Source organism: Anomaloglossus baeobatrachus, unplaced genomic scaffold, assembly GCF_048569485.1.
Source record: "Anomaloglossus baeobatrachus isolate aAnoBae1 unplaced genomic scaffold, aAnoBae1.hap1 Scaffold_325, whole genome shotgun sequence".
Taxonomy (NCBI): domain Eukaryota; kingdom Metazoa; phylum Chordata; class Amphibia; order Anura; family Aromobatidae; genus Anomaloglossus; species Anomaloglossus baeobatrachus.
In genome coordinates this window covers 1-25,957 of record NW_027442639.1, presented here as the reverse complement: position 1 = coordinate 25,957, position 25,957 = coordinate 1, and the positions used below count along the sequence as shown (strand labels likewise).

The 25,957-nt window shown below is 46.2% G+C and overlaps 17 non-coding genes across 17 annotated transcripts; all 17 read right to left on the bottom strand.

Moving 5' to 3' along the window:
* Positions 1 to 483: 483 nt before the first annotated feature.
* LOC142270119 (U2 spliceosomal RNA) lies at positions 484 to 674 on the bottom strand. The gene has a single exon (XR_012735482.1). It is a non-coding gene; the product is annotated as a U2 spliceosomal RNA (small nuclear RNA).
* Positions 675 to 2,061: 1,387 nt separating this feature from the next.
* LOC142270106 (U2 spliceosomal RNA) lies at positions 2,062 to 2,252 on the bottom strand. The gene has a single exon (XR_012735471.1). It is a non-coding gene; the product is annotated as a U2 spliceosomal RNA (small nuclear RNA).
* Positions 2,253 to 3,639: 1,387 nt separating this feature from the next.
* LOC142270094 (U2 spliceosomal RNA) lies at positions 3,640 to 3,830 on the bottom strand. The gene has a single exon (XR_012735460.1). It is a non-coding gene; the product is annotated as a U2 spliceosomal RNA (small nuclear RNA).
* A 1,387-nt stretch (positions 3,831 to 5,217) lies between these two features.
* LOC142270081 (U2 spliceosomal RNA) lies at positions 5,218 to 5,408 on the bottom strand. The gene has a single exon (XR_012735448.1). It is a non-coding gene; the product is annotated as a U2 spliceosomal RNA (small nuclear RNA).
* Positions 5,409 to 6,795: 1,387 nt separating this feature from the next.
* LOC142270069 (U2 spliceosomal RNA) lies at positions 6,796 to 6,986 on the bottom strand. Its single transcript, XR_012735437.1, has one exon. It is a non-coding gene; the product is annotated as a U2 spliceosomal RNA (small nuclear RNA).
* A 1,387-nt stretch (positions 6,987 to 8,373) lies between these two features.
* LOC142270057 (U2 spliceosomal RNA) lies at positions 8,374 to 8,564 on the bottom strand. The gene has a single exon (XR_012735426.1). It is a non-coding gene; the product is annotated as a U2 spliceosomal RNA (small nuclear RNA).
* Positions 8,565 to 9,951: 1,387 nt separating this feature from the next.
* On the bottom strand, positions 9,952 to 10,142 carry LOC142270045 (U2 spliceosomal RNA). The gene has a single exon (XR_012735415.1). It is a non-coding gene; the product is annotated as a U2 spliceosomal RNA (small nuclear RNA).
* Positions 10,143 to 11,529: 1,387 nt separating this feature from the next.
* On the bottom strand, positions 11,530 to 11,720 carry LOC142270033 (U2 spliceosomal RNA). Its single transcript, XR_012735404.1, has one exon. It is a non-coding gene; the product is annotated as a U2 spliceosomal RNA (small nuclear RNA).
* A 1,387-nt stretch (positions 11,721 to 13,107) lies between these two features.
* LOC142270020 (U2 spliceosomal RNA) lies at positions 13,108 to 13,298 on the bottom strand. The gene has a single exon (XR_012735393.1). It is a non-coding gene; the product is annotated as a U2 spliceosomal RNA (small nuclear RNA).
* A 1,387-nt stretch (positions 13,299 to 14,685) lies between these two features.
* On the bottom strand, positions 14,686 to 14,876 carry LOC142270008 (U2 spliceosomal RNA). Its single transcript, XR_012735382.1, has one exon. It is a non-coding gene; the product is annotated as a U2 spliceosomal RNA (small nuclear RNA).
* Positions 14,877 to 16,263: 1,387 nt separating this feature from the next.
* On the bottom strand, positions 16,264 to 16,454 carry LOC142269996 (U2 spliceosomal RNA). Its single transcript, XR_012735371.1, has one exon. It is a non-coding gene; the product is annotated as a U2 spliceosomal RNA (small nuclear RNA).
* Positions 16,455 to 17,841: 1,387 nt separating this feature from the next.
* LOC142269984 (U2 spliceosomal RNA) lies at positions 17,842 to 18,032 on the bottom strand. Its single transcript, XR_012735360.1, has one exon. It is a non-coding gene; the product is annotated as a U2 spliceosomal RNA (small nuclear RNA).
* A 1,387-nt stretch (positions 18,033 to 19,419) lies between these two features.
* Positions 19,420 to 19,610, bottom strand: LOC142269972 (U2 spliceosomal RNA). Its single transcript, XR_012735349.1, has one exon. It is a non-coding gene; the product is annotated as a U2 spliceosomal RNA (small nuclear RNA).
* Positions 19,611 to 20,997: 1,387 nt separating this feature from the next.
* LOC142270189 (U2 spliceosomal RNA) lies at positions 20,998 to 21,188 on the bottom strand. The gene has a single exon (XR_012735528.1). It is a non-coding gene; the product is annotated as a U2 spliceosomal RNA (small nuclear RNA).
* A 1,387-nt stretch (positions 21,189 to 22,575) lies between these two features.
* Positions 22,576 to 22,766, bottom strand: LOC142270176 (U2 spliceosomal RNA). Its single transcript, XR_012735517.1, has one exon. It is a non-coding gene; the product is annotated as a U2 spliceosomal RNA (small nuclear RNA).
* Positions 22,767 to 24,153: 1,387 nt separating this feature from the next.
* LOC142270163 (U2 spliceosomal RNA) lies at positions 24,154 to 24,344 on the bottom strand. The gene has a single exon (XR_012735506.1). It is a non-coding gene; the product is annotated as a U2 spliceosomal RNA (small nuclear RNA).
* A 1,387-nt stretch (positions 24,345 to 25,731) lies between these two features.
* LOC142270088 (U2 spliceosomal RNA) lies at positions 25,732 to 25,922 on the bottom strand. Its single transcript, XR_012735454.1, has one exon. It is a non-coding gene; the product is annotated as a U2 spliceosomal RNA (small nuclear RNA).
* Between the last annotated feature and the right edge of the window lie 35 nt (positions 25,923 to 25,957).

The following is a 25,957-nucleotide window of genomic DNA, read 5'->3' as shown; positions in this document are numbered from 1 at the left end:
AAGCAAACTATTCCTCCAGGAGAGGGCGCCAACAGACTACTAAAGAGATCATCATTACTCAAAGAAAACCCCAAAAACCAATGCATGATAGGAATAAACAGGTAACTTTCTTTGGAGTGGAAGCGGAGAGATCGCACCAGATGCCAATTCTAGATGTTATCACACCTGTGGTCACTGCAGCAGCAGGTGAATCCACTTTGTCCAAAAGGGATCTATTCCATTCAATTGCAAATGATCTAGATAAGACAGAGAACTGCAGCACGGGGACATAGCCGAGTTGGTCAGGTTGAGTGGTGATGAGTTTGCTATTTGGATGAATAAAGAAAGTCAAAAGTGTGAAAGATAAAAAACAAAAGGAGGAAGTGTGAAAAGTGAATGGGCCAAATTGAGGTGCATATGAAGACGTATGCTTTCTTCCAATTCATTAAATCGGGCTAATATGAATCAGGTGAATTGAGTTCTGCTTTTGGAAACTGGGTTAAGAAGGGGTGCACCGTTCCTGGAGGTACTGCAATACCAGGTCAATGCGTGGAGTGGACAGAGCAAGCTCTTTTTCCATCTCCCTGTTCTAAAAATCCATTTAATATATGGTCCCCAGATAGGGGACGTATCAGATATTAAACTGATAAGAACAGATACTACACTTGATCTTAGCCAAAAGGCCGAGAAGCGATAACCAGAATTGGTTTGGGCCTCGAGTGGCACCCTGGCCTATGCCGGACACATCTTAGGGAGAGAGAGCGAGAGGGAGACAAACCCACGCCTACACAAGACATTTTGTCACCCAAGCCAACCCTTGAAAAGGCTGCTTTGCAGAGCCAAAACAAGAAGAATGGTGCGTTTTGCAGCCGCCGCCCACTGCAATGAATCTGAATAACTCCTCCTTTAGGGCGCAAGCAACTCCCCTCCCCCTTGCAGTCTTTCCAATTCACGATACAAAAAGACGGACAGGACAGGTTGCCTGACTTTCCGTCACTGCCACCCTTTGCCATCCTTACCCGTAGAAAGCCCTTTCATCATCCCCAAACCCTAATCTTTTCCCTTTCCTTCCCAGCCCCCAAACCCTGCCCTCTGTACCTTTCTCACCACCCGCTTCCCTTCTCCTGTCATCCCCCTACCACCCGGGAAAAAAAGAGATTGCCCCCTCCTTCCACTAGCCCACCCTCCCACCCAAAGAACAACTTCTTCTGCGCAGCTTGTTTTCTAGGCAGCAGCGCTATTGTGATGTCATCGGGGGGCATTGTGACAAGCCGCCAGTGTTCCGTCTCTTCATGTTGTGCACAGTTCAAACGGAAAATACATCAACAGGCAGACTACAGAAAAGCTTACTATCAAAGGTTAGAGGGGGGCTTTCTCAGAGGGCTTTTTACAGTTTTTCTATTCCCAATTAGCCGTTTAAGTGTACTTATTGAAAGTAGTAATTCTTTCATAGGCCGCCCTTTCTTAGTATTTGACGTTCCTTATATTGCGGTATGAGGCTTCGCAGTAGGTTGCAAACATTCATCACCCATGACTGTCCCCAATTGAGCTCAGAAGCTCAATGTCTATCATGACCTCTCTTTTAGAATGTCCAAGAGCAAGCAAACTATTCCTCCAGGAGAGGGCGCCAACAGACTACTAAAGAGATCATCATTACTCAAAGAAAACCCCAAAAACCAATGCATGATAGGAATAAACAGGTAACTTTCTTTGGAGTGGAAGCGGAGAGATCGCACCAGATGCCAATTCTAGATGTTATCACACCTGTGGTCACTGCAGCAGCAGGTGAATCCACTTTGTCCAAAAGGGATCTATTCCATTCAATTGCAAATGATCTAGATAAGACAGAGAACTGCAGCACGGGGACATAGCCGAGTTGGTCAGGTTGAGTGGTGATGAGTTTGCTATTTGGATGAATAAAGAAAGTCAAAAGTGTGAAAGATAAAAAACAAAAGGAGGAAGTGTGAAAAGTGAATGGGCCAAATTGAGGTGCATATGAAGACGTATGCTTTCTTCCAATTCATTAAATCGGGCTAATATGAATCAGGTGAATTGAGTTCTGCTTTTGGAAACTGGGTTAAGAAGGGGTGCACCGTTCCTGGAGGTACTGCAATACCAGGTCAATGCGTGGAGTGGACAGAGCAAGCTCTTTTTCCATCTCCCTGTTCTAAAAATCCATTTAATATATGGTCCCCAGATAGGGGACGTATCAGATATTAAACTGATAAGAACAGATACTACACTTGATCTTAGCCAAAAGGCCGAGAAGCGATAACCAGAATTGGTTTGGGCCTCGAGTGGCACCCTGGCCTATGCCGGACACATCTTAGGGAGAGAGAGCGAGAGGGAGACAAACCCACGCCTACACAAGACATTTTGTCACCCAAGCCAACCCTTGAAAAGGCTGCTTTGCAGAGCCAAAACAAGAAGAATGGTGCGTTTTGCAGCCGCCGCCCACTGCAATGAATCTGAATAACTCCTCCTTTAGGGCGCAAGCAACTCCCCTCCCCCTTGCAGTCTTTCCAATTCACGATACAAAAAGACGGACAGGACAGGTTGCCTGACTTTCCGTCACTGCCACCCTTTGCCATCCTTACCCGTAGAAAGCCCTTTCATCATCCCCAAACCCTAATCTTTTCCCTTTCCTTCCCAGCCCCCAAACCCTGCCCTCTGTACCTTTCTCACCACCCGCTTCCCTTCTCCTGTCATCCCCCTACCACCCGGGAAAAAAAGAGATTGCCCCCTCCTTCCACTAGCCCACCCTCCCACCCAAAGAACAACTTCTTCTGCGCAGCTTGTTTTCTAGGCAGCAGCGCTATTGTGATGTCATCGGGGGGCATTGTGACAAGCCGCCAGTGTTCCGTCTCTTCATGTTGTGCACAGTTCAAACGGAAAATACATCAACAGGCAGACTACAGAAAAGCTTACTATCAAAGGTTAGAGGGGGGCTTTCTCAGAGGGCTTTTTACAGTTTTTCTATTCCCAATTAGCCGTTTAAGTGTACTTATTGAAAGTAGTAATTCTTTCATAGGCCGCCCTTTCTTAGTATTTGACGTTCCTTATATTGCGGTATGAGGCTTCGCAGTAGGTTGCAAACATTCATCACCCATGACTGTCCCCAATTGAGCTCAGAAGCTCAATGTCTATCATGACCTCTCTTTTAGAATGTCCAAGAGCAAGCAAACTATTCCTCCAGGAGAGGGCGCCAACAGACTACTAAAGAGATCATCATTACTCAAAGAAAACCCCAAAAACCAATGCATGATAGGAATAAACAGGTAACTTTCTTTGGAGTGGAAGCGGAGAGATCGCACCAGATGCCAATTCTAGATGTTATCACACCTGTGGTCACTGCAGCAGCAGGTGAATCCACTTTGTCCAAAAGGGATCTATTCCATTCAATTGCAAATGATCTAGATAAGACAGAGAACTGCAGCACGGGGACATAGCCGAGTTGGTCAGGTTGAGTGGTGATGAGTTTGCTATTTGGATGAATAAAGAAAGTCAAAAGTGTGAAAGATAAAAAACAAAAGGAGGAAGTGTGAAAAGTGAATGGGCCAAATTGAGGTGCATATGAAGACGTATGCTTTCTTCCAATTCATTAAATCGGGCTAATATGAATCAGGTGAATTGAGTTCTGCTTTTGGAAACTGGGTTAAGAAGGGGTGCACCGTTCCTGGAGGTACTGCAATACCAGGTCAATGCGTGGAGTGGACAGAGCAAGCTCTTTTTCCATCTCCCTGTTCTAAAAATCCATTTAATATATGGTCCCCAGATAGGGGACGTATCAGATATTAAACTGATAAGAACAGATACTACACTTGATCTTAGCCAAAAGGCCGAGAAGCGATAACCAGAATTGGTTTGGGCCTCGAGTGGCACCCTGGCCTATGCCGGACACATCTTAGGGAGAGAGAGCGAGAGGGAGACAAACCCACGCCTACACAAGACATTTTGTCACCCAAGCCAACCCTTGAAAAGGCTGCTTTGCAGAGCCAAAACAAGAAGAATGGTGCGTTTTGCAGCCGCCGCCCACTGCAATGAATCTGAATAACTCCTCCTTTAGGGCGCAAGCAACTCCCCTCCCCCTTGCAGTCTTTCCAATTCACGATACAAAAAGACGGACAGGACAGGTTGCCTGACTTTCCGTCACTGCCACCCTTTGCCATCCTTACCCGTAGAAAGCCCTTTCATCATCCCCAAACCCTAATCTTTTCCCTTTCCTTCCCAGCCCCCAAACCCTGCCCTCTGTACCTTTCTCACCACCCGCTTCCCTTCTCCTGTCATCCCCCTACCACCCGGGAAAAAAAGAGATTGCCCCCTCCTTCCACTAGCCCACCCTCCCACCCAAAGAACAACTTCTTCTGCGCAGCTTGTTTTCTAGGCAGCAGCGCTATTGTGATGTCATCGGGGGGCATTGTGACAAGCCGCCAGTGTTCCGTCTCTTCATGTTGTGCACAGTTCAAACGGAAAATACATCAACAGGCAGACTACAGAAAAGCTTACTATCAAAGGTTAGAGGGGGGCTTTCTCAGAGGGCTTTTTACAGTTTTTCTATTCCCAATTAGCCGTTTAAGTGTACTTATTGAAAGTAGTAATTCTTTCATAGGCCGCCCTTTCTTAGTATTTGACGTTCCTTATATTGCGGTATGAGGCTTCGCAGTAGGTTGCAAACATTCATCACCCATGACTGTCCCCAATTGAGCTCAGAAGCTCAATGTCTATCATGACCTCTCTTTTAGAATGTCCAAGAGCAAGCAAACTATTCCTCCAGGAGAGGGCGCCAACAGACTACTAAAGAGATCATCATTACTCAAAGAAAACCCCAAAAACCAATGCATGATAGGAATAAACAGGTAACTTTCTTTGGAGTGGAAGCGGAGAGATCGCACCAGATGCCAATTCTAGATGTTATCACACCTGTGGTCACTGCAGCAGCAGGTGAATCCACTTTGTCCAAAAGGGATCTATTCCATTCAATTGCAAATGATCTAGATAAGACAGAGAACTGCAGCACGGGGACATAGCCGAGTTGGTCAGGTTGAGTGGTGATGAGTTTGCTATTTGGATGAATAAAGAAAGTCAAAAGTGTGAAAGATAAAAAACAAAAGGAGGAAGTGTGAAAAGTGAATGGGCCAAATTGAGGTGCATATGAAGACGTATGCTTTCTTCCAATTCATTAAATCGGGCTAATATGAATCAGGTGAATTGAGTTCTGCTTTTGGAAACTGGGTTAAGAAGGGGTGCACCGTTCCTGGAGGTACTGCAATACCAGGTCAATGCGTGGAGTGGACAGAGCAAGCTCTTTTTCCATCTCCCTGTTCTAAAAATCCATTTAATATATGGTCCCCAGATAGGGGACGTATCAGATATTAAACTGATAAGAACAGATACTACACTTGATCTTAGCCAAAAGGCCGAGAAGCGATAACCAGAATTGGTTTGGGCCTCGAGTGGCACCCTGGCCTATGCCGGACACATCTTAGGGAGAGAGAGCGAGAGGGAGACAAACCCACGCCTACACAAGACATTTTGTCACCCAAGCCAACCCTTGAAAAGGCTGCTTTGCAGAGCCAAAACAAGAAGAATGGTGCGTTTTGCAGCCGCCGCCCACTGCAATGAATCTGAATAACTCCTCCTTTAGGGCGCAAGCAACTCCCCTCCCCCTTGCAGTCTTTCCAATTCACGATACAAAAAGACGGACAGGACAGGTTGCCTGACTTTCCGTCACTGCCACCCTTTGCCATCCTTACCCGTAGAAAGCCCTTTCATCATCCCCAAACCCTAATCTTTTCCCTTTCCTTCCCAGCCCCCAAACCCTGCCCTCTGTACCTTTCTCACCACCCGCTTCCCTTCTCCTGTCATCCCCCTACCACCCGGGAAAAAAAGAGATTGCCCCCTCCTTCCACTAGCCCACCCTCCCACCCAAAGAACAACTTCTTCTGCGCAGCTTGTTTTCTAGGCAGCAGCGCTATTGTGATGTCATCGGGGGGCATTGTGACAAGCCGCCAGTGTTCCGTCTCTTCATGTTGTGCACAGTTCAAACGGAAAATACATCAACAGGCAGACTACAGAAAAGCTTACTATCAAAGGTTAGAGGGGGGCTTTCTCAGAGGGCTTTTTACAGTTTTTCTATTCCCAATTAGCCGTTTAAGTGTACTTATTGAAAGTAGTAATTCTTTCATAGGCCGCCCTTTCTTAGTATTTGACGTTCCTTATATTGCGGTATGAGGCTTCGCAGTAGGTTGCAAACATTCATCACCCATGACTGTCCCCAATTGAGCTCAGAAGCTCAATGTCTATCATGACCTCTCTTTTAGAATGTCCAAGAGCAAGCAAACTATTCCTCCAGGAGAGGGCGCCAACAGACTACTAAAGAGATCATCATTACTCAAAGAAAACCCCAAAAACCAATGCATGATAGGAATAAACAGGTAACTTTCTTTGGAGTGGAAGCGGAGAGATCGCACCAGATGCCAATTCTAGATGTTATCACACCTGTGGTCACTGCAGCAGCAGGTGAATCCACTTTGTCCAAAAGGGATCTATTCCATTCAATTGCAAATGATCTAGATAAGACAGAGAACTGCAGCACGGGGACATAGCCGAGTTGGTCAGGTTGAGTGGTGATGAGTTTGCTATTTGGATGAATAAAGAAAGTCAAAAGTGTGAAAGATAAAAAACAAAAGGAGGAAGTGTGAAAAGTGAATGGGCCAAATTGAGGTGCATATGAAGACGTATGCTTTCTTCCAATTCATTAAATCGGGCTAATATGAATCAGGTGAATTGAGTTCTGCTTTTGGAAACTGGGTTAAGAAGGGGTGCACCGTTCCTGGAGGTACTGCAATACCAGGTCAATGCGTGGAGTGGACAGAGCAAGCTCTTTTTCCATCTCCCTGTTCTAAAAATCCATTTAATATATGGTCCCCAGATAGGGGACGTATCAGATATTAAACTGATAAGAACAGATACTACACTTGATCTTAGCCAAAAGGCCGAGAAGCGATAACCAGAATTGGTTTGGGCCTCGAGTGGCACCCTGGCCTATGCCGGACACATCTTAGGGAGAGAGAGCGAGAGGGAGACAAACCCACGCCTACACAAGACATTTTGTCACCCAAGCCAACCCTTGAAAAGGCTGCTTTGCAGAGCCAAAACAAGAAGAATGGTGCGTTTTGCAGCCGCCGCCCACTGCAATGAATCTGAATAACTCCTCCTTTAGGGCGCAAGCAACTCCCCTCCCCCTTGCAGTCTTTCCAATTCACGATACAAAAAGACGGACAGGACAGGTTGCCTGACTTTCCGTCACTGCCACCCTTTGCCATCCTTACCCGTAGAAAGCCCTTTCATCATCCCCAAACCCTAATCTTTTCCCTTTCCTTCCCAGCCCCCAAACCCTGCCCTCTGTACCTTTCTCACCACCCGCTTCCCTTCTCCTGTCATCCCCCTACCACCCGGGAAAAAAAGAGATTGCCCCCTCCTTCCACTAGCCCACCCTCCCACCCAAAGAACAACTTCTTCTGCGCAGCTTGTTTTCTAGGCAGCAGCGCTATTGTGATGTCATCGGGGGGCATTGTGACAAGCCGCCAGTGTTCCGTCTCTTCATGTTGTGCACAGTTCAAACGGAAAATACATCAACAGGCAGACTACAGAAAAGCTTACTATCAAAGGTTAGAGGGGGGCTTTCTCAGAGGGCTTTTTACAGTTTTTCTATTCCCAATTAGCCGTTTAAGTGTACTTATTGAAAGTAGTAATTCTTTCATAGGCCGCCCTTTCTTAGTATTTGACGTTCCTTATATTGCGGTATGAGGCTTCGCAGTAGGTTGCAAACATTCATCACCCATGACTGTCCCCAATTGAGCTCAGAAGCTCAATGTCTATCATGACCTCTCTTTTAGAATGTCCAAGAGCAAGCAAACTATTCCTCCAGGAGAGGGCGCCAACAGACTACTAAAGAGATCATCATTACTCAAAGAAAACCCCAAAAACCAATGCATGATAGGAATAAACAGGTAACTTTCTTTGGAGTGGAAGCGGAGAGATCGCACCAGATGCCAATTCTAGATGTTATCACACCTGTGGTCACTGCAGCAGCAGGTGAATCCACTTTGTCCAAAAGGGATCTATTCCATTCAATTGCAAATGATCTAGATAAGACAGAGAACTGCAGCACGGGGACATAGCCGAGTTGGTCAGGTTGAGTGGTGATGAGTTTGCTATTTGGATGAATAAAGAAAGTCAAAAGTGTGAAAGATAAAAAACAAAAGGAGGAAGTGTGAAAAGTGAATGGGCCAAATTGAGGTGCATATGAAGACGTATGCTTTCTTCCAATTCATTAAATCGGGCTAATATGAATCAGGTGAATTGAGTTCTGCTTTTGGAAACTGGGTTAAGAAGGGGTGCACCGTTCCTGGAGGTACTGCAATACCAGGTCAATGCGTGGAGTGGACAGAGCAAGCTCTTTTTCCATCTCCCTGTTCTAAAAATCCATTTAATATATGGTCCCCAGATAGGGGACGTATCAGATATTAAACTGATAAGAACAGATACTACACTTGATCTTAGCCAAAAGGCCGAGAAGCGATAACCAGAATTGGTTTGGGCCTCGAGTGGCACCCTGGCCTATGCCGGACACATCTTAGGGAGAGAGAGCGAGAGGGAGACAAACCCACGCCTACACAAGACATTTTGTCACCCAAGCCAACCCTTGAAAAGGCTGCTTTGCAGAGCCAAAACAAGAAGAATGGTGCGTTTTGCAGCCGCCGCCCACTGCAATGAATCTGAATAACTCCTCCTTTAGGGCGCAAGCAACTCCCCTCCCCCTTGCAGTCTTTCCAATTCACGATACAAAAAGACGGACAGGACAGGTTGCCTGACTTTCCGTCACTGCCACCCTTTGCCATCCTTACCCGTAGAAAGCCCTTTCATCATCCCCAAACCCTAATCTTTTCCCTTTCCTTCCCAGCCCCCAAACCCTGCCCTCTGTACCTTTCTCACCACCCGCTTCCCTTCTCCTGTCATCCCCCTACCACCCGGGAAAAAAAGAGATTGCCCCCTCCTTCCACTAGCCCACCCTCCCACCCAAAGAACAACTTCTTCTGCGCAGCTTGTTTTCTAGGCAGCAGCGCTATTGTGATGTCATCGGGGGGCATTGTGACAAGCCGCCAGTGTTCCGTCTCTTCATGTTGTGCACAGTTCAAACGGAAAATACATCAACAGGCAGACTACAGAAAAGCTTACTATCAAAGGTTAGAGGGGGGCTTTCTCAGAGGGCTTTTTACAGTTTTTCTATTCCCAATTAGCCGTTTAAGTGTACTTATTGAAAGTAGTAATTCTTTCATAGGCCGCCCTTTCTTAGTATTTGACGTTCCTTATATTGCGGTATGAGGCTTCGCAGTAGGTTGCAAACATTCATCACCCATGACTGTCCCCAATTGAGCTCAGAAGCTCAATGTCTATCATGACCTCTCTTTTAGAATGTCCAAGAGCAAGCAAACTATTCCTCCAGGAGAGGGCGCCAACAGACTACTAAAGAGATCATCATTACTCAAAGAAAACCCCAAAAACCAATGCATGATAGGAATAAACAGGTAACTTTCTTTGGAGTGGAAGCGGAGAGATCGCACCAGATGCCAATTCTAGATGTTATCACACCTGTGGTCACTGCAGCAGCAGGTGAATCCACTTTGTCCAAAAGGGATCTATTCCATTCAATTGCAAATGATCTAGATAAGACAGAGAACTGCAGCACGGGGACATAGCCGAGTTGGTCAGGTTGAGTGGTGATGAGTTTGCTATTTGGATGAATAAAGAAAGTCAAAAGTGTGAAAGATAAAAAACAAAAGGAGGAAGTGTGAAAAGTGAATGGGCCAAATTGAGGTGGATATGAAGACGTATGCTTTCTTCCAATTCATTAAATCGGGCTAATATGAATCAGGTGAATTGAGTTCTGCTTTTGGAAACTGGGTTAAGAAGGGGTGCACCGTTCCTGGAGGTACTGCAATACCAGGTCAATGCGTGGAGTGGACAGAGCAAGCTCTTTTTCCATCTCCCTGTTCTAAAAATCCATTTAATATATGGTCCCCAGATAGGGGACGTATCAGATATTAAACTGATAAGAACAGATACTACACTTGATCTTAGCCAAAAGGCCGAGAAGCGATAACCAGAATTGGTTTGGGCCTCGAGTGGCACCCTGGCCTATGCCGGACACATCTTAGGGAGAGAGAGCGAGAGGGAGACAAACCCACGCCTACACAAGACATTTTGTCACCCAAGCCAACCCTTGAAAAGGCTGCTTTGCAGAGCCAAAACAAGAAGAATGGTGCGTTTTGCAGCCGCCGCCCACTGCAATGAATCTGAATAACTCCTCCTTTAGGGCGCAAGCAACTCCCCTCCCCCTTGCAGTCTTTCCAATTCACGATACAAAAAGACGGACAGGACAGGTTGCCTGACTTTCCGTCACTGCCACCCTTTGCCATCCTTACCCGTAGAAAGCCCTTTCATCATCCCCAAACCCTAATCTTTTCCCTTTCCTTCCCAGCCCCCAAACCCTGCCCTCTGTACCTTTCTCACCACCCGCTTCCCTTCTCCTGTCATCCCCCTACCACCCGGGAAAAAAAGAGATTGCCCCCTCCTTCCACTAGCCCACCCTCCCACCCAAAGAACAACTTCTTCTGCGCAGCTTGTTTTCTAGGCAGCAGCGCTATTGTGATGTCATCGGGGGGCATTGTGACAAGCCGCCAGTGTTCCGTCTCTTCATGTTGTGCACAGTTCAAACGGAAAATACATCAACAGGCAGACTACAGAAAAGCTTACTATCAAAGGTTAGAGGGGGGCTTTCTCAGAGGGCTTTTTACAGTTTTTCTATTCCCAATTAGCCGTTTAAGTGTACTTATTGAAAGTAGTAATTCTTTCATAGGCCGCCCTTTCTTAGTATTTGACGTTCCTTATATTGCGGTATGAGGCTTCGCAGTAGGTTGCAAACATTCATCACCCATGACTGTCCCCAATTGAGCTCAGAAGCTCAATGTCTATCATGACCTCTCTTTTAGAATGTCCAAGAGCAAGCAAACTATTCCTCCAGGAGAGGGCGCCAACAGACTACTAAAGAGATCATCATTACTCAAAGAAAACCCCAAAAACCAATGCATGATAGGAATAAACAGGTAACTTTCTTTGGAGTGGAAGCGGAGAGATCGCACCAGATGCCAATTCTAGATGTTATCACACCTGTGGTCACTGCAGCAGCAGGTGAATCCACTTTGTCCAAAAGGGATCTATTCCATTCAATTGCAAATGATCTAGATAAGACAGAGAACTGCAGCACGGGGACATAGCCGAGTTGGTCAGGTTGAGTGGTGATGAGTTTGCTATTTGGATGAATAAAGAAAGTCAAAAGTGTGAAAGATAAAAAACAAAAGGAGGAAGTGTGAAAAGTGAATGGGCCAAATTGAGGTGCATATGAAGACGTATGCTTTCTTCCAATTCATTAAATCGGGCTAATATGAATCAGGTGAATTGAGTTCTGCTTTTGGAAACTGGGTTAAGAAGGGGTGCACCGTTCCTGGAGGTACTGCAATACCAGGTCAATGCGTGGAGTGGACAGAGCAAGCTCTTTTTCCATCTCCCTGTTCTAAAAATCCATTTAATATATGGTCCCCAGATAGGGGACGTATCAGATATTAAACTGATAAGAACAGATACTACACTTGATCTTAGCCAAAAGGCCGAGAAGCGATAACCAGAATTGGTTTGGGCCTCGAGTGGCACCCTGGCCTATGCCGGACACATCTTAGGGAGAGAGAGCGAGAGGGAGACAAACCCACGCCTACACAAGACATTTTGTCACCCAAGCCAACCCTTGAAAAGGCTGCTTTGCAGAGCCAAAACAAGAAGAATGGTGCGTTTTGCAGCCGCCGCCCACTGCAATGAATCTGAATAACTCCTCCTTTAGGGCGCAAGCAACTCCCCTCCCCCTTGCAGTCTTTCCAATTCACGATACAAAAAGACGGACAGGACAGGTTGCCTGACTTTCCGTCACTGCCACCCTTTGCCATCCTTACCCGTAGAAAGCCCTTTCATCATCCCCAAACCCTAATCTTTTCCCTTTCCTTCCCAGCCCCCAAACCCTGCCCTCTGTACCTTTCTCACCACCCGCTTCCCTTCTCCTGTCATCCCCCTACCACCCGGGAAAAAAAGAGATTGCCCCCTCCTTCCACTAGCCCACCCTCCCACCCAAAGAACAACTTCTTCTGCGCAGCTTGTTTTCTAGGCAGCAGCGCTATTGTGATGTCATCGGGGGGCATTGTGACAAGCCACCAGTGTTCCGTCTCTTCATGTTGTGCACAGTTCAAACGGAAAATACATCAACAGGCAGACTACAGAAAAGCTTACTATCAAAGGTTAGAGGGGGGCTTTCTCAGAGGGCTTTTTACAGTTTTTCTATTCCCAATTAGCCGTTTAAGTGTACTTATTGAAAGTAGTAATTCTTTCATAGGCCGCCCTTTCTTAGTATTTGACGTTCCTTATATTGCGGTATGAGGCTTCGCAGTAGGTTGCAAACATTCATCACCCATGACTGTCCCCAATTGAGCTCAGAAGCTCAATGTCTATCATGACCTCTCTTTTAGAATGTCCAAGAGCAAGCAAACTATTCCTCCAGGAGAGGGCGCCAACAGACTACTAAAGAGATCATCATTACTCAAAGAAAACCCCAAAAACCAATGCATGATAGGAATAAACAGGTAACTTTCTTTGGAGTGGAAGCGGAGAGATCGCACCAGATGCCAATTCTAGATGTTATCACACCTGTGGTCACTGCAGCAGCAGGTGAATCCACTTTGTCCAAAAGGGATCTATTCCATTCAATTGCAAATGATCTAGATAAGACAGAGAACTGCAGCACGGGGACATAGCCGAGTTGGTCAGGTTGAGTGGTGATGAGTTTGCTATTTGGATGAATAAAGAAAGTCAAAAGTGTGAAAGATAAAAAACAAAAGGAGGAAGTGTGAAAAGTGAATGGGCCAAATTGAGGTGCATATGAAGACGTATGCTTTCTTCCAATTCATTAAATCGGGCTAATATGAATCAGGTGAATTGAGTTCTGCTTTTGGAAACTGGGTTAAGAAGGGGTGCACCGTTCCTGGAGGTACTGCAATACCAGGTCAATGCGTGGAGTGGACAGAGCAAGCTCTTTTTCCATCTCCCTGTTCTAAAAATCCATTTAATATATGGTCCCCAGATAGGGGACGTATCAGATATTAAACTGATAAGAACAGATACTACACTTGATCTTAGCCAAAAGGCCGAGAAGCGATAACCAGAATTGGTTTGGGCCTCGAGTGGCACCCTGGCCTATGCCGGACACATCTTAGGGAGAGAGAGCGAGAGGGAGACAAACCCACGCCTACACAAGACATTTTGTCACCCAAGCCAACCCTTGAAAAGGCTGCTTTGCAGAGCCAAAACAAGAAGAATGGTGCGTTTTGCAGCCGCCGCCCACTGCAATGAATCTGAATAACTCCTCCTTTAGGGCGCAAGCAACTCCCCTCCCCCTTGCAGTCTTTCCAATTCACGATACAAAAAGACGGACAGGACAGGTTGCCTGACTTTCCGTCACTGCCACCCTTTGCCATCCTTACCCGTAGAAAGCCCTTTCATCATCCCCAAACCCTAATCTTTTCCCTTTCCTTCCCAGCCCCCAAACCCTGCCCTCTGTACCTTTCTCACCACCCGCTTCCCTTCTCCTGTCATCCCCCTACCACCCGGGAAAAAAAGAGATTGCCCCCTCCTTCCACTAGCCCACCCTCCCACCCAAAGAACAACTTCTTCTGCGCAGCTTGTTTTCTAGGCAGCAGCGCTATTGTGATGTCATCGGGGGGCATTGTGACAAGCCGCCAGTGTTCCGTCTCTTCATGTTGTGCACAGTTCAAACGGAAAATACATCAACAGGCAGACTACAGAAAAGCTTACTATCAAAGGTTAGAGGGGGGCTTTCTCAGAGGGCTTTTTACAGTTTTTCTATTCCCAATTAGCCGTTTAAGTGTACTTATTGAAAGTAGTAATTCTTTCATAGGCCGCCCTTTCTTAGTATTTGACGTTCCTTATATTGCGGTATGAGGCTTCGCAGTAGGTTGCAAACATTCATCACCCATGACTGTCCCCAATTGAGCTCAGAAGCTCAATGTCTATCATGACCTCTCTTTTAGAATGTCCAAGAGCAAGCAAACTATTCCTCCAGGAGAGGGCGCCAACAGACTACTAAAGAGATCATCATTACTCAAAGAAAACCCCAAAAACCAATGCATGATAGGAATAAACAGGTAACTTTCTTTGGAGTGGAAGCGGAGAGATCGCACCAGATGCCAATTCTAGATGTTATCACACCTGTGGTCACTGCAGCAGCAGGTGAATCCACTTTGTCCAAAAGGGATCTATTCCATTCAATTGCAAATGATCTAGATAAGACAGAGAACTGCAGCACGGGGACATAGCCGAGTTGGTCAGGTTGAGTGGTGATGAGTTTGCTATTTGGATGAATAAAGAAAGTCAAAAGTGTGAAAGATAAAAAACAAAAGGAGGAAGTGTGAAAAGTGAATGGGCCAAATTGAGGTGCATATGAAGACGTATGCTTTCTTCCAATTCATTAAATCGGGCTAATATGAATCAGGTGAATTGAGTTCTGCTTTTGGAAACTGGGTTAAGAAGGGGTGCACCGTTCCTGGAGGTACTGCAATACCAGGTCAATGCGTGGAGTGGACAGAGCAAGCTCTTTTTCCATCTCCCTGTTCTAAAAATCCATTTAATATATGGTCCCCAGATAGGGGACGTATCAGATATTAAACTGATAAGAACAGATACTACACTTGATCTTAGCCAAAAGGCCGAGAAGCGATAACCAGAATTGGTTTGGGCCTCGAGTGGCACCCTGGCCTATGCCGGACACATCTTAGGGAGAGAGAGCGAGAGGGAGACAAACCCACGCCTACACAAGACATTTTGTCACCCAAGCCAACCCTTGAAAAGGCTGCTTTGCAGAGCCAAAACAAGAAGAATGGTGCGTTTTGCAGCCGCCGCCCACTGCAATGAATCTGAATAACTCCTCCTTTAGGGCGCAAGCAACTCCCCTCCCCCTTGCAGTCTTTCCAATTCACGATACAAAAAGACGGACAGGACAGGTTGCCTGACTTTCCGTCACTGCCACCCTTTGCCATCCTTACCCGTAGAAAGCCCTTTCATCATCCCCAAACCCTAATCTTTTCCCTTTCCTTCCCAGCCCCCAAACCCTGCCCTCTGTACCTTTCTCACCACCCGCTTCCCTTCTCCTGTCATCCCCCTACCACCCGGGAAAAAAAGAGATTGCCCCCTCCTTCCACTAGCCCACCCTCCCACCCAAAGAACAACTTCTTCTGCGCAGCTTGTTTTCTAGGCAGCAGCGCTATTGTGATGTCATCGGGGGGCATTGTGACAAGCCGCCAGTGTTCCGTCTCTTCATGTTGTGCACAGTTCAAACGGAAAATACATCAACAGGCAGACTACAGAAAAGCTTACTATCAAAGGTTAGAGGGGGGCTTTCTCAGAGGGCTTTTTACAGTTTTTCTATTCCCAATTAGCCGTTTAAGTGTACTTATTGAAAGTAGTAATTCTTTCATAGGCCGCCCTTTCTTAGTATTTGACGTTCCTTATATTGCGGTATGAGGCTTCGCAGTAGGTTGCAAACATTCATCACCCATGACTGTCCCCAATTGAGCTCAGAAGCTCAATGTCTATCATGACCTCTCTTTTAGAATGTCCAAGAGCAAGCAAACTATTCCTCCAGGAGAGGGCGCCAACAGACTACTAAAGAGATCATCATTACTCAAAGAAAACCCCAAAAACCAATGCATGATAGGAATAAACAGGTAACTTTCTTTGGAGTGGAAGCGGAGAGATCGCACCAGATGCCAATTCTAGATGTTATCACACCTGTGGTCACTGCAGCAGCAGGTGAATCCACTTTGTCCAAAAGGGATCTATTCCATTCAATTGCAAATGATCTAGATAAGACAGAGAACTGCAGCACGGGGACATAGCCGAGTTGGTCAGGTTGAGTGGTGATGAGTTTGCTATTTGGATGAATAAAGAAAGTCAAAAGTGTGAAAGATAAAAAACAAAAGGAGGAAGTGTGAAAAGTGAATGGGCCAAATTGAGGTGCATATGAAGACGTATGCTTTCTTCCAATTCATTAAATCGGGCTAATATGAATCAGGTGAATTGAGTTCTGCTTTTGGAAACTGGGTTAAGAAGGGGTGCACCGTTCCTGGAGGTACTGCAATACCAGGTCAATGCGTGGAGTGGACAGAGCAAGCTCTTTTTCCATCTCCCTGTTCTAAAAATCCATTTAATATATGGTCCCCAGATAGGGGACGTATCAGATATTAAACTGATAAGAACAGATACTACACTTGATCTTAGCCAAAAGGCCGAGAAGCGATAACCAGAATTGGTTTGGGCCTCGAGTGGCACCCTGGCCTATGCCGGACACATCTTAGGGAGAGAGAGCGAGAGGGAGACAAACCCACGCCTACACAAGACATTTTGTCACCCAAGCCAACCCTTGAAAAGGCTGCTTTGCAGAGCCAAAACAAGAAGAATGGTGCGTTTTGCAGCCGCCGCCCACTGCAATGAATCTGAATAACTCCTCCTTTAGGGCGCAAGCAACTCCCCTCCCCCTTGCAGTCTTTCCAATTCACGATACAAAAAGACGGACAGGACAGGTTGCCTGACTTTCCGTCACTGCCACCCTTTGCCATCCTTACCCGTAGAAAGCCCTTTCATCATCCCCAAACCCTAATCTTTTCCCTTTCCTTCCCAGCCCCCAAACCCTGCCCTCTGTACCTTTCTCACCACCCGCTTCCCTTCTCCTGTCATCCCCCTACCACCCGGGAAAAAAAGAGATTGCCCCCTCCTTCCACTAGCCCACCCTCCCACCCAAAGAACAACTTCTTCTGCGCAGCTTGTTTTCTAGGCAGCAGCGCTATTGTGATGTCATCGGGGGGCATTGTGACAAGCCGCCAGTGTTCCGTCTCTTCATGTTGTGCACAGTTCAAACGGAAAATACATCAACAGGCAGACTACAGAAAAGCTTACTATCAAAGGTTAGAGGGGGGCTTTCTCAGAGGGCTTTTTACAGTTTTTCTATTCCCAATTAGCCGTTTAAGTGTACTTATTGAAAGTAGTAATTCTTTCATAGGCCGCCCTTTCTTAGTATTTGACGTTCCTTATATTGCGGTATGAGGCTTCGCAGTAGGTTGCAAACATTCATCACCCATGACTGTCCCCAATTGAGCTCAGAAGCTCAATGTCTATCATGACCTCTCTTTTAGAATGTCCAAGAGCAAGCAAACTATTCCTCCAGGAGAGGGCGCCAACAGACTACTAAAGAGATCATCATTACTCAAAGAAAACCCCAAAAACCAATGCATGATAGGAATAAACAGGTAACTTTCTTTGGAGTGGAAGCGGAGAGATCGCACCAGATGCCAATTCTAGATGTTATCACACCTGTGGTCACTGCAGCAGCAGGTGAATCCACTTTGTCCAAAAGGGATCTATTCCATTCAATTGCAAATGATCTAGATAAGACAGAGAACTGCAGCACGGGGACATAGCCGAGTTGGTCAGGTTGAGTGGTGATGAGTTTGCTATTTGGATGAATAAAGAAAGTCAAAAGTGTGAAAGATAAAAAACAAAAGGAGGAAGTGTGAAAAGTGAATGGGCCAAATTGAGGTGCATATGAAGACGTATGCTTTCTTCCAATTCATTAAATCGGGCTAATATGAATCAGGTGAATTGAGTTCTGCTTTTGGAAACTGGGTTAAGAAGGGGTGCACCGTTCCTGGAGGTACTGCAATACCAGGTCAATGCGTGGAGTGGACAGAGCAAGCTCTTTTTCCATCTCCCTGTTCTAAAAATCCATTTAATATATGGTCCCCAGATAGGGGACGTATCAGATATTAAACTGATAAGAACAGATACTACACTTGATCTTAGCCAAAAGGCCGAGAAGCGATAACCAGAATTGGTTTGGGCCTCGAGTGGCACCCTGGCCTATGCCGGACACATCTTAGGGAGAGAGAGCGAGAGGGAGACAAACCCACGCCTACACAAGACATTTTGTCACCCAAGCCAACCCTTGAAAAGGCTGCTTTGCAGAGCCAAAACAAGAAGAATGGTGCGTTTTGCAGCCGCCGCCCACTGCAATGAATCTGAATAACTCCTCCTTTAGGGCGCAAGCAACTCCCCTCCCCCTTGCAGTCTTTCCAATTCACGATACAAAAAGACGGACAGGACAGGTTGCCTGACTTTCCGTCACTGCCACCCTTTGCCATCCTTACCCGTAGAAAGCCCTTTCATCATCCCCAAACCCTAATCTTTTCCCTTTCCTTCCCAGCCCCCAAACCCTGCCCTCTGTACCTTTCTCACCACCCGCTTCCCTTCTCCTGTCATCCCCCTACCACCCGGGAAAAAAAGAGATTGCCCCCTCCTTCCACTAGCCCACCCTCCCACCCAAAGAACAACTTCTTCTGCGCAGCTTGTTTTCTAGGCAGCAGCGCTATTGTGATGTCATCGGGGGGCATTGTGACAAGCCGCCAGTGTTCCGTCTCTTCATGTTGTGCACAGTTCAAACGGAAAATACATCAACAGGCAGACTACAGAAAAGCTTACTATCAAAGGTTAGAGGGGGGCTTTCTCAGAGGGCTTTTTACAGTTTTTCTATTCCCAATTAGCCGTTTAAGTGTACTTATTGAAAGTAGTAATTCTTTCATAGGCCGCCCTTTCTTAGTATTTGACGTTCCTTATATTGCGGTATGAGGCTTCGCAGTAGGTTGCAAACATTCATCACCCATGACTGTCCCCAATTGAGCTCAGAAGCTCAATGTCTATCATGACCTCTCTTTTAGAATGTCCAAGAGCAAGCAAACTATTCCTCCAGGAGAGGGCGCCAACAGACTACTAAAGAGATCATCATTACTCAAAGAAAACCCCAAAAACCAATGCATGATAGGAATAAACAGGTAACTTTCTTTGGAGTGGAAGCGGAGAGATCGCACCAGATGCCAATTCTAGATGTTATCACACCTGTGGTCACTGCAGCAGCAGGTGAATCCACTTTGTCCAAAAGGGATCTATTCCATTCAATTGCAAATGATCTAGATAAGACAGAGAACTGCAGCACGGGGACATAGCCGAGTTGGTCAGGTTGAGTGGTGATGAGTTTGCTATTTGGATGAATAAAGAAAGTCAAAAGTGTGAAAGATAAAAAACAAAAGGAGGAAGTGTGAAAAGTGAATGGGCCAAATTGAGGTGCATATGAAGACGTATGCTTTCTTCCAATTCATTAAATCGGGCTAATATGAATCAGGTGAATTGAGTTCTGCTTTTGGAAACTGGGTTAAGAAGGGGTGCACCGTTCCTGGAGGTACTGCAATACCAGGTCAATGCGTGGAGTGGACAGAGCAAGCTCTTTTTCCATCTCCCTGTTCTAAAAATCCATTTAATATATGGTCCCCAGATAGGGGACGTATCAGATATTAAACTGATAAGAACAGATACTACACTTGATCTTAGCCAAAAGGCCGAGAAGCGATAACCAGAATTGGTTTGGGCCTCGAGTGGCACCCTGGCCTATGCCGGACACATCTTAGGGAGAGAGAGCGAGAGGGAGACAAACCCACGCCTACACAAGACATTTTGTCACCCAAGCCAACCCTTGAAAAGGCTGCTTTGCAGAGCCAAAACAAGAAGAATGGTGCGTTTTGCAGCCGCCGCCCACTGCAATGAATCTGAATAACTCCTCCTTTAGGGCGCAAGCAACTCCCCTCCCCCTTGCAGTCTTTCCAATTCACGATACAAAAAGACGGACAGGACAGGTTGCCTGACTTTCCGTCACTGCCACCCTTTGCCATCCTTACCCGTAGAAAGCCCTTTCATCATCCCCAAACCCTAATCTTTTCCCTTTCCTTCCCAGCCCCCAAACCCTGCCCTCTGTACCTTTCTCACCACCCGCTTCCCTTCTCCTGTCATCCCCCTACCACCCGGGAAAAAAAGAGATTGCCCCCTCCTTCCACTAGCCCACCCTCCCACCCAAAGAACAACTTCTTCTGCGCAGCTTGTTTTCTAGGCAGCAGCGCTATTGTGATGTCATCGGGGGGCATTGTGACAAGCCGCCAGTGTTCCGTCTCTTCATGTTGTGCACAGTTCAAACGGAAAATACATCAACAGGCAGACTACAGAAAAGCTTACTATCAAAGGTTAGAGGGGGGCTTTCTCAGAGGGCTTTTTACAGTTTTTCTATTCCCAATTAGCCGTTTAAGTGTACTTATTGAAAGTAGTAATTCTTTCATAGGCCGCCCTTTCTTAGTATTTGACGTTCCTTATATTGCGGTATGAGGCTTCGCAGTAGGTTGCAAACATTCATCACCCATGACTGTCCCCAATTGAGCTCAGAAGCTCAATGTCTATCATGACCTCTCTTTTAGAATGTCCAAGAGCAAGCAAACTATTCCTCCAGGAGAGGGCGCCAACAGACTACTAAAGAGATCATCATTACTCAAAGAAAACCCCAAAAACCAATGCATGATAGGAATAAACAGGTAACTTTCTTTGGAGTGGAAGCGGAGAGATCGCACCAGATGCCAATTCTAGATGTTATCACACCTGTGGTCACTGCAGCAGCAGGTGAATCCACTTTGTCCAAAAGGGATCTATTCCATTCAATTGCAAATGATCTAGATAAGACAGAGAACTGCAGCACGGGGACATAGCCGAGTTGGTCAGGTTGAGTGGTGATGAGTTTGCTATTTGGATGAATAAAGAAAGTCAAAAGTGTGAAAGATAAAAAACAAAAGGAGGAAGTGTGAAAAGTGAATGGGCCAAATTGAGGTGCATATGAAGACGTATGCTTTCTTCCAATTCATTAAATCGGGCTAATATGAATCAGGTGAATTGAGTTCTGCTTTTGGAAACTGGGTTAAGAAGGGGTGCACCGTTCCTGGAGGTACTGCAATACCAGGTCAATGCGTGGAGTGGACAGAGCAAGCTCTTTTTCCATCTCCCTGTTCTAAAAATCCATTTAATATATGGTCCCCAGATAGGGGACGTATCAGATATTAAACTGATAAGAACAGATACTACACTTGATCTTAGCCAAAAGGCCGAGAAGCGATAACCAGAATTGGTTTGGGCCTCGAGTGGCACCCTGGCCTATGCCGGACACATCTTAGGGAGAGAGAGCGAGAGGGAGACAAACCCACGCCTACACAAGACATTTTGTCACCCAAGCCAACCCTTGAAAAGGCTGCTTTGCAGAGCCAAAACAAGAAGAATGGTGCGTTTTGCAGCCGCCGCCCACTGCAATGAATCTGAATAACTCCTCCTTTAGGGCGCAAGCAACTCCCCTCCCCCTTGCAGTCTTTCCAATTCACGATACAAAAAGACGGACAGGACAGGTTGCCTGACTTTCCGTCACTGCCACCCTTTGCCATCCTTACCCGTAGAAAGCCCTTTCATCATCCCCAAACCCTAATCTTTTCCCTTTCCTTCCCAGCCCCCAAACCCTGCCCTCTGTACCTTTCTCACCACCCGCTTCCCTTCTCCTGTCATCCCCCTACCACCCGGGAAAAAAAGAGATTGCCCCCTCCTTCCACTAGCCCACCCTCCCACCCAAAGAACAACTTCTTCTGCGCAGCTTGTTTTCTAGGCAGCAGCGCTATTGTGATGTCATCGGGGGGCATTGTGACAAGCCGCCAGTGTTCCGTCTCTTCATGTTGTGCACAGTTCAAACGGAAAATACATCAACAGGCAGACTACAGAAAAGCTTACTATCAAAGGTTAGAGGGGGGCTTTCTCAGAGGGCTTTTTACAGTTTTTCTATTCCCAATTAGCCGTTTAAGTGTACTTATTGAAAGTAGTAATTCTTTCATAGGCCGCCCTTTCTTAGTATTTGACGTTCCTTATATTGCGGTATGAGGCTTCGCAGTAGGTTGCAAACATTCATCACCCATGACTGTCCCCAATTGAGCTCAGAAGCTCAATGTCTATCATGACCTCTCTTTTAGAATGTCCAAGAGCAAGCAAACTATTCCTCCAGGAGAGGGCGCCAACAGACTACTAAAGAGATCATCATTACTCAAAGAAAACCCCAAAAACCAATGCATGATAGGAATAAACAGGTAACTTTCTTTGGAGTGGAAGCGGAGAGATCGCACCAGATGCCAATTCTAGATGTTATCACACCTGTGGTCACTGCAGCAGCAGGTGAATCCACTTTGTCCAAAAGGGATCTATTCCATTCAATTGCAAATGATCTAGATAAGACAGAGAACTGCAGCACGGGGACATAGCCGAGTTGGTCAGGTTGAGTGGTGATGAGTTTGCTATTTGGATGAATAAAGAAAGTCAAAAGTGTGAAAGATAAAAAACAAAAGGAGGAAGTGTGAAAAGTGAATGGGCCAAATTGAGGTGCATATGAAGACGTATGCTTTCTTCCAATTCATTAAATCGGGCTAATATGAATCAGGTGAATTGAGTTCTGCTTTTGGAAACTGGGTTAAGAAGGGGTGCACCGTTCCTGGAGGTACTGCAATACCAGGTCAATGCGTGGAGTGGACAGAGCAAGCTCTTTTTCCATCTCCCTGTTCTAAAAATCCATTTAATATATGGTCCCCAGATAGGGGACGTATCAGATATTAAACTGATAAGAACAGATACTACACTTGATCTTAGCCAAAAGGCCGAGAAGCGATAACCAGAATTGGTTTGGGCCTCGAGTGGCACCCTGGCCTATGCCGGACACATCTTAGGGAGAGAGAGCGAGAGGGAGACAAACCCACGCCTACACAAGACATTTTGTCACCCAAGCCAACCCTTGAAAAGGCTGCTTTGCAGAGCCAAAACAAGAAGAATGGTGCGTTTTGCAGCCGCCGCCCACTGCAATGAATCTGAATAACTCCTCCTTTAGGGCGCAAGCAACTCCCCTCCCCCTTGCAGTCTTTCCAATTCACGATACAAAAAGACGGACAGGACAGGTTGCCTGACTTTCCGTCACTGCCACCCTTTGCCATCCTTACCCGTAGAAAGCCCTTTCATCATCCCCAAACCCTAATCTTTTCCCTTTCCTTCCCAGCCCCCAAACCCTGCCCTCTGTACCTTTCTCACCACCCGCTTCCCTTCTCCTGTCATCCCCCTACCACCCGGGAAAAAAAGAGATTGCCCCCTCCTTCCACTAGCCCACCCTCCCACCCAAAGAACAACTTCTTCTGCGCAGCTTGTTTTCTAGGCAGCAGCGCTATTGTGATGTCATCGGGGGGCATTGTGACAAGCCGCCAGTGTTCCGTCTCTTCATGTTGTGCACAGTTCAAACGGAAAATACATCAACAGGCAGACTACAGAAAAGCTTACTATCAAAGGTTAGAGGGGGGCTTTCTCAGAGGGCTTTTTACAGTTTTTCTATTCCCAATTAGCCGTTTAAGTGTACTTATTGAAAGTAGTAATTCTTTCATAGGCCGCCCTTTCTTAGTATTTGACGTTCCTTATATTGCGGTATGAGGCTTCGCAGTAGGTTGCAAACATTCATCACCCATGACTGTCCCCAATTGAGCTCAGAAGCTCAATGTCTATCATGACCTCTCTTTTAGAATGTCCAAGAGCAAGCAAACTATTCCTCCAGGAGAGGGCACCAACAGACTACTAAAGAGATCATCATTACTCAAAGAAAACCCCAAAAACCAATGCATGATAGGAATAAACAGGTAACTTTCTTTGGAGTGGAAGCGGAGAGATCGCACCAGATGCCAATTCTAGATGTTATCACACCTGTGGTCACTGCAGCAGCAGGTGAATCCACTTTGTCCAAAAGGGATCTATTCCATTCAATTGCAAATGATCTAGATAAGACAGAGAACTGCAGCACGGGGACATAGCCGAGTTGGTCAGGTTGAGTGGTGATGAGTTTGCTATTTGGATGAATAAAGAAAGTCAAAAGTGTGAAAGATAAAAAACAAAAGGAGGAAGTGTGAAAAGTGAATGGGCCAAATTGAGGTGCATATGAAGACGTATGCTTTCTTCCAATTCATTAAATCGGGCTAATATGAATCAGGTGAATTGAGTTCTGCTTTTGGAAACTGGGTTAAGAAGGGGTGCACCGTTCCTGGAGGTACTGCAATACCAGGTCAATGCGTGGAGTGGACAGAGCAAGCTCTTTTTCCATCTCCCTGTTCTAAAAATCCATTTAATATATGGTCCCCAGATAGGGGACGTATCAGATATTAAACTGATAAGAACAGATACTACACTTGATCTTAGCCAAAAGGCCGAGAAGCGATAACCAGAATTGGTTTGGGCCTCGAGTGGCACCCTGGCCTATGCCGGACACATCTTAGGGAGAGAGAGCGAGAGGGAGACAAACCCACGCCTACACAAGACATTTTGTCACCCAAGCCAACCCTTGAAAAGGCTGCTTTGCAGAGCCAAAACAAGAAGAATGGTGCGTTTTGCAGCCGCCGCCCACTGCAATGAATCTGAATAACTCCTCCTTTAGGGCGCAAGCAACTCCCCTCCCCCTTGCAGTCTTTCCAATTCACGATACAAAAAGACGGACAGGACAGGTTGCCTGACTTTCCGTCACTGCCACCCTTTGCCATCCTTACCCGTAGAAAGCCCTTTCATCATCCCCAAACCCTAATCTTTTCCCTTTCCTTCCCAGCCCCCAAACCCTGCCCTCTGTACCTTTCTCACCACCCGCTTCCCTTCTCCTGTCATCCCCCTACCACCCGGGAAAAAAAGAGATTGCCCCCTCCTTCCACTAGCCCACCCTCCCACCCAAAGAACAACTTCTTCTGCGCAGCTTGTTTTCTAGGCAGCAGCGCTATTGTGATGTCATCGGGGGGCATTGTGACAAGCCGCCAGTGTTCCGTCTCTTCATGTTGTGCACAGTTCAAACGGAAAATACATCAACAGGCAGACTACAGAAAAGCTTACTATCAAAGGTTAGAGGGGGGCTTTCTCAGAGGGCTTTTTACAGTTTTTCTATTCCCAATTAGCCGTTTAAGTGTACTTATTGAAAGTAGTAATTCTTTCATAGGCCGCCCTTTCTTAGTATTTGACGTTCCTTATATTGCGGTATGAGGCTTCGCAGTAGGTTGCAAACATTCATCACCCATGACTGTCCCCAATTGAGCTCAGAAGCTCAATGTCTATCATGACCTCTCTTTTAGAATGTCCAAGAGCAAGCAAACTATTCCTCCAGGAGAGGGCGCCAACAGACTACTAAAGAGATCATCATTACTCAAAGAAAACCCCAAAAACCAATGCATGATAGGAATAAACAGGTAACTTTCTTTGGAGTGGAAGCGGAGAGATCGCACCAGATGCCAATTCTAGATGTTATCACACCTGTGGTCACTGCAGCAGCAGGTGAATCCACTTTGTCCAAAAGGGATCTATTCCATTCAATTGCAAATGATCTAGATAAGACAGAGAACTGCAGCACGGGGACATAGCCGAGTTGGTCAGGTTGAGTGGTGATGAGTTTGCTATTTGGATGAATAAAGAAAGTCAAAAGTGTGAAAGATAAAAAACAAAAGGAGGAAGTGTGAAAAGTGAATGGGCCAAATTGAGGTGCATATGAAGACGTATGCTTTCTTCCAATTCATTAAATCGGGCTAATATGAATCAGGTGAATTGAGTTCTGCTTTTGGAAACTGGGTTAAGAAGGGGTGCACCGTTCCTGGAGGTACTGCAATACCAGGTCAATGCGTGGAGTGGACAGAGCAAGCTCTTTTTCCATCTCCCTGTTCTAAAAATCCATTTAATATATGGTCCCCAGATAGGGGACGTATCAGATATTAAACTGATAAGAACAGATACTACACTTGATCTTAGCCAAAAGGCCGAGAAGCGATAACCAGAATTGGTTTGGGCCTCGAGTGGCACCCTG